Genomic DNA, 6,562 nt, shown 5'->3' with positions numbered 1-6,562 from the left:
TAGAAGGTTCTCCCTCTTCTCCACCTCCTGACCCCTACCAAGCTGTGGAGGTGAGGTCCAGTCCATGTTTCTTTGTCCCTGTTCCCAGCAGCCTCTTCTAGACTTAACAGAACACACTGAAAGGTAGGAGACATGAACAGGTGTGTTCAGGCTATGCACCTGTCTTTTACCTGCAAGCAGGACATGGGCTCCTTGGGTGCAGGATAGAAACCATGACTCCTCTGTCATGTCTTAGTACCTGAGCATGCATATGGCTTCCATGTGCCTTGCCACTTAGGAGTCAGGGTTGGTGAAATTGAGAGACAAATAGCCAGGAGAGAAGGGTAATCACCCTTTTTCCTTATAACAGTAAGAAGTTCCTAAAATTAGAGAGGTAATAATAAAAAATTTAAAATACAGTCAATATAGATAGGTAAATGGGGTTAAATCACACAAATAAGGGTCAGTTTGGGTGAAGAAAGTTGGAGACAAATGACTTCTGAGAGATTAAAATGTTAATCCTTCCAGAGCCCTTCCTCCACCCTTACCAAGAACCTGCTCCTGTTCTAACCTGTTGTTAAGTCTCTCTAATAGGTTCAACTTATGAGAGAACCAGCCCCAAGAGACCACTGATTTCCAACACCCATTTCAGTCAGAAGACTATGTCTATATCAAAGACATGCTCTGAGACTCCATGTTATGTAGGAAACAAGCTTCTTCCATGGGAACACCCCACCTCTGTACCCATTCCAAGAAGGACTAACACCCTACTGAAATGGAAGGAATCTGACTCACAACATGGACTTATCACATGTGAGTCAAGACAACAGAAAAGTAGACAGCCCTCAGAGACCCCAATGACCATCTAAAGATAAGACTTAAAAACTGTTAATCAGGGTTTTTCTCTTGCTTGGACTATGTGAGGAATAACTCCATGCTTAGTCCTTCAACTTTTCAAGATTCCCAAATGGGATGAATTCTGTGTTCACATCTTTCCCCAGGTGTACAAGTGTACAATTATGATGGGGAGGGGAAAAGGGAACATATGGGACTCATGCATTGGTGTAAATGAGTGACCCCTGTCTTAGTTCCCCTCCTAGTGGAAATAAATATAGCAGGCTCCACAGCTCTAAGGACCATTACACTCATTACAGGAATCCAAAATTTCAAAACCTTAAGCAGAAAAATAGATCTGAATGAAAGTAAATTAAAAAAAAAACCTGTAAGCCACTTAAAAATTCCCTTGATTCACCTGCTGAGGTAGTTTTACAAAACAAAAGAGGGTTAAATTTGATGTTTTTAAAATTAAAAAAAATTATGTATGGCCTTAGGGGAAACCTATTGTTTCTATACTAACCACTCAGGTGTCATTCATCATAGTTTATCTTTGATTTTTTTAAGAAAAGGCTCAAAAAAGTGAAAAAAAAAGCTGAAAACCTGAGAAAAATTGGTACCAAAATCTGTTCTCTTGGTCCCCCTAGTTAACTACTCTAATAACCACAATGATGAGACCTCTCACCCTAGTTATGTTGGGACTTTTAATCAGGTCATGCATGATAAACTCTTCAACTAAATATGTTAGAGACATAATCCAGTCTGTTAAGCTAATGGTGTTGCACACTCACTACAATCACCTGTGCACTACTAATAAATCAATGATCTGATTATGTACAAAAAACCAGTGGGGAATGTGATGGGCTGATAAGTCTGACTCCATGAGAATGTTATAGGCCAGACTTTAAGGGAAATGACTAAACAGACTCCACTTTGCTCTGAGACTCCATGTTATGTAGGAAACAAGCTTCTCCCATGGGAACACCCCACCTCTGTACCCATTCTCAGTTACTTAGTGTGACAAGTTGAGCAATACAAAGTAACAATTCTTATGTAATAAAAAATTGCTCTCTTTTGATCTCTATTGCTCCTAACCAGTGTACCATGTAAACAGTAATTGTGTAACTATTAGTAACCATTCTTTAGTTTGTACCTAGGTAAGGGTCATTTTGACCCTCTTCCTCCTCTGTTGATAATCTCATGATGGTATTTATAATTTTGAATCATAGCAACACACACTTATGATTGATGTGATTTTTTGTTATAAGATCCCCTACAACCTGGTGGTCAGGGCTGTTTCTCCCAGTAGCCATTTTGGGGGGCATTGTGTGAGACAGTCAGTGGCCAGCTTAATAAAGACTCTCAAATTTGGACTTCTCAGTGGGAATGGTCTTTTCTTAAGTTGTGCCCCATAACACTGCAATGTGTGATCTTGAATTTTTAAGTTTCTTTTTCCTCTTATTTATGAACTCATGTGCATGGATATTATACCTGGTTCTGCTGAACTGTACTTAATTCCCTCTCACCTTGGTTGTTTTTTATCAGTCCATACCTCAAAACTTATTGAAGTGATTTGACGTTTTTTTCAAGTAACATTTTAAAAACTCTTTAAAAATTAAACATTGTATATATAGCTAAAATCTCCCTAAGAGCAAAACAAAGACTAGGTCACTCCTCATATCACTGAACCACAGCAAAATGCAAATCTTAATTTTATGAAAATGGGCACAAAATAAAGATGATATAAGGGAAAACGGGGATAGAGGGAGCTTAAATTGTGACTTCCAATTCCTAAAAATTTTCTGAGAACTGAAAATTTTTTTTTGTTTTTGAAATTTCCTGTTAAATGACGTGTTCACTCATGTTTTCTTATTTACTCTTAATTATGCTCCTTTTATAATAGAAAAATTGATTTTATTAGTATCACCAATGCCAAACCAGACTTTAAAACAATTAAAATATTTCATAAAGCAAAAAGGTATTTTCACATTTGCTACAATCATGGCAAATATATTTCTTGGCATAAAGCAGTCTTTGGAGTATAAAATATCCCCAGCTGCAAGATTATGTATATAAAACTCCCATTGTTTTTTAAGTAATAGTGGATTAATAAAATTAAAAGTTATACTATAAAACAAAGTGGAAATATTTACTCATAAGATTCATATTGAAATCATCTTTATTCATACAATATTATTCTCAGAATTTTAATTTACTTAAGCTTTGGTTGGAGCAAAAATATAATAACTAACTAAAAACAGTTACTGAAACTAAAAATGAGATATAAGCCATATTTTGAAGAGAGATAAAAATTATTGTCAGGATTCATGGTATGGTTCTGGATGTTCAATAGCAGGCTCATTTGAAGGTGGAATCAAATCTGAAGGGAACTCGCTTCTCCTTTCAGAATGTGGGGGTACGGGGGAAAGTTTAGCTCTTGGCAGAGGATAAGGAGGAAAAATGCCTCAGTGAATAGACACTTTGCATTGGATAAGAGGCTTTTCTCCTTGTTCTGAGGGTCTACCATAATTAGAATAATTTCTGTCTTGCCTTTGTAGAAGAGAAGGTGGATCAGAATATGGTCGGCCTGGTGGAGGGATTATCCTCTTACCTTCTGGTTCCCATGGTGATGACAGGGGCCCAGTGTCAGCAGGTGCTCTATGAGGATCAGTTACCCATATCATAGCTTGATTATCTTCTTTATTTGCTAATCTGATGGTCCAGAGGATCCTCTGGGCCTTCTGAGCCACTTCCTCCTTCCCCTGGATGTAAAGGTGACAATCTGGGTGGACCCTTCTTTTCCAAAGGAAAAGCTCTCATTTCACATGAAGGTCCACTCAATGGTGAGGGGACATATGGGGACTGCCCTCTGGCAAATGCTGGATTTGAAACATCAAGTGCATAAGGATCTTCTTCTAAAAGTTTAAATTTAAGCTCCATTTCAGTTGATTTTTGTCTGTTGTGAGCATTTACTATCTTTAAATACTTGAGGTTTTTTTCAGCACTCCAAGCTGCCAAGGCATCATCATGTGCTTTTTCTCATAGAAAATACTCTGCCGCTGATAATAATGAGTGGTTGCATCCAATTCTTCCTCAAGAACTTTGGCTCACATTCTACAGGTCTCCAGCTCTTCAGTTGCATGGCTGATTCTTTTATCAACTTTGGAAAACCTCTCCTCTTCCTCTAACCAGCACTTTTCCTCTACTCTTAATTTCCTGTGGAGTTTCATTGCATTTTCTTGATACTGTTCCATCTTTATCTTAAATTTCTGTTGAAGCTTCTGATTCTGGTTTTCAAACTGTGTATTTTCTGACTGCAAAGATTCTTGTTCAGTCTGAAGATTTTTAATATGCTCTATAAGATCTTGTTTTATCTACTTCAGATACTAAAGTACAAATTTGACTTCTTTCTCCTTCTAAGGTTTCTAAAGAGGCATTTAACTCAGCAGCATAAACCAGTTCCTTCAAAGCTTCTTTTAGCTGATTATCTAAGTGAGCACCAATTTCTTATTCTCTCTTCATCTCCAGCTCCAAGTTATCATCATCTGTTAGACTGGAGATGTGGCTTAGTGGTTAAGTGTTCCTGGGTTCAATGCTTGGTATGAAATATATATATATATATATATATATATATATATATATATATATATATATACATACATACATACATAAGTTATGAATATATAAATTGACCTTTTCTAACATGTGTACCTTCCATATAGAGATAAAATACAACTTTGGATATTATAATTCAGCACCAGTTACATCCTAAACATATAGAGGCTGAGAGATGTTATTTTTACAGTTTACAAAAGTATTTTCACATATATTATCTTGCTCATTCTTAAAACAATACTGTGGGTTATGGATGCACAAGAGGAGAGAGTTAATATTGTAACAACAAAAGAAGAAAAAGAATAAGATGCCCAACAGCTACTTTTCTACTCTCTAAAAATACTTAATATATTTAAATATATATATTTTTTCATAAAGATAATCTCCTCTATGCCAAGTGAAAAGGACAGCAACCTAATGTTTGTCTTATTGATCTGGGGTCCCCAAAGCTATTATCAACGAAAATAGTGCCCACACAGGCCATACCCCAAATTGCCTATACCAGCTAAAGAGTTCCATCAAATTCAGAAAATAAAGGAAAGTTGCTTCCAGATGATGGATTATATTAATTGCCCCCCTAATGCTTTCTATCTTGTTTTCTTCCCATCAGGATCATATCATCACTATTTTATAGATACTCCAGTCTGCCTTCCTGGGAAGGGTAAAATGTTCTCTCTGCTTATCTGTGCCAAGTATTCCACATACATTGACTCCAGTTCATATTTAGCATAATAATAAAGTTCTGAACTCATATTGAAAAGCCTAAAAGGAAATTATCAGATGATGAGAGCACAGCAAGCAATTCCAAGCTTTTCTCTATTTAATGTTCTATTTACTTATGTTGAAATACTTGTTTGCTCTTTTTCCAGCCTCTAGGGAAAGATTTTCCATAAACACAACTGGTTAAATGAGCATAAAAAGTCAGTGAAGTTTTGTTTTGTTACTAAAAAAGATATTTGTTATGTGTGTTTAGACACTATTCTGGAGCAATTGGGAAAACTATATTAATCTCATATAAATGAAGGCAGCTTTGTTTTTCTAAATCACATATGTATGGAATGATTCTTAACAAACCCACTAATTAAGCTTGTCCTATGCATGTACATTCCAAATAGATAAAATGCATCTTTGGGTATTGTAATTCAGCACCAGTTACATCCTAAACACAAAGAGGCTTAGAGAAGTTATTTTGCCAGCTTACAAAAGTATTTTCACATACATTATCACGTTCATTCTTAAAACAATTCTGTGGGCTAGGTATGCACAACAAGAGAGAGTTAATATTGTGAACACAAAAGAAGAAAAAGAATAAGATGCCCAACAGCTATTTTTCTACACTCAAAAAATAGTTAATTCTGGACTATCTCAATAATCTCACTTCAAAGACTCTTAATTTTGAGTCTTCATCATTTAACTTTGCTTTATTCAGACAGCAATAAAGTGCTATTTTCTCATGAAACTGAATCTCACAGCTCAAAATGTTGTCCACTGTCTCCTCCTTAATTCCAAAGTTTTTTTCAAACCTTTGAGCTTGAAATGTTTTAAAACTTTAGAAATGTTTCAAAATTATACAACAAAGATGCCCTCCAGGGTTTGGGGACTTATCTCTGTGGCAGAGTGCTTGCCTAGCATGCACATGGCCCTGAGTTGGGTCCTCGGCCCTGAAAAAAAAAAAAAAAAGAGGAAAAAACAAAAGAAAAAAAGAAAAAGATGCCCTCCATCTGGATTCACCAGTCAACATTGTCACACCTGCATTATGCATGCACTGGAGCATGTGTATGCATGCATATATGATGCAAGTACATGCAATATACTTAATATGCTACCTTTGAAATATTGTGAATATATTTTTTATTAATTAAACAATAATAAATACCATCATTAAAATACATTTTACAATATTCATATATGAACCATCTGGAAGTTAGCAACAAGAATCATGTCAATTTAGTTGTAAATAATTCACTATGGATATTCTATGAACAAAGACTTTTTCTTACATAGCACAATTATCACACTTAGGAAATATTTTTACTGATACAATGTAATTATCTAACATATAGTCTGTTTTCAAATTTTCCCCAAATGAGCCAATACATGCCCTTCATAGCTGTTTCCACCATCTAAGATGCAA

The 6,562-nt window shown here is 35.7% G+C and overlaps 1 pseudogene; it reads right to left on the bottom strand.

Moving 5' to 3' along the window:
* Nucleotides 1-3,278: 3,278 nt before the first annotated feature.
* Nucleotides 3,279-6,562, bottom strand: part of LOC124961197 (cTAGE family member 2-like) — a 92,307-nt pseudogene continuing 89,023 nt past the window's right edge.

This window comes from Sciurus carolinensis, chromosome 12 (genome assembly GCF_902686445.1).
Source record: "Sciurus carolinensis chromosome 12, mSciCar1.2, whole genome shotgun sequence".
Taxonomy (NCBI): Eukaryota; Metazoa; Chordata; class Mammalia; order Rodentia; family Sciuridae; genus Sciurus; species Sciurus carolinensis.
This window is presented reverse-complemented; position numbering and strand designations above follow the sequence as displayed.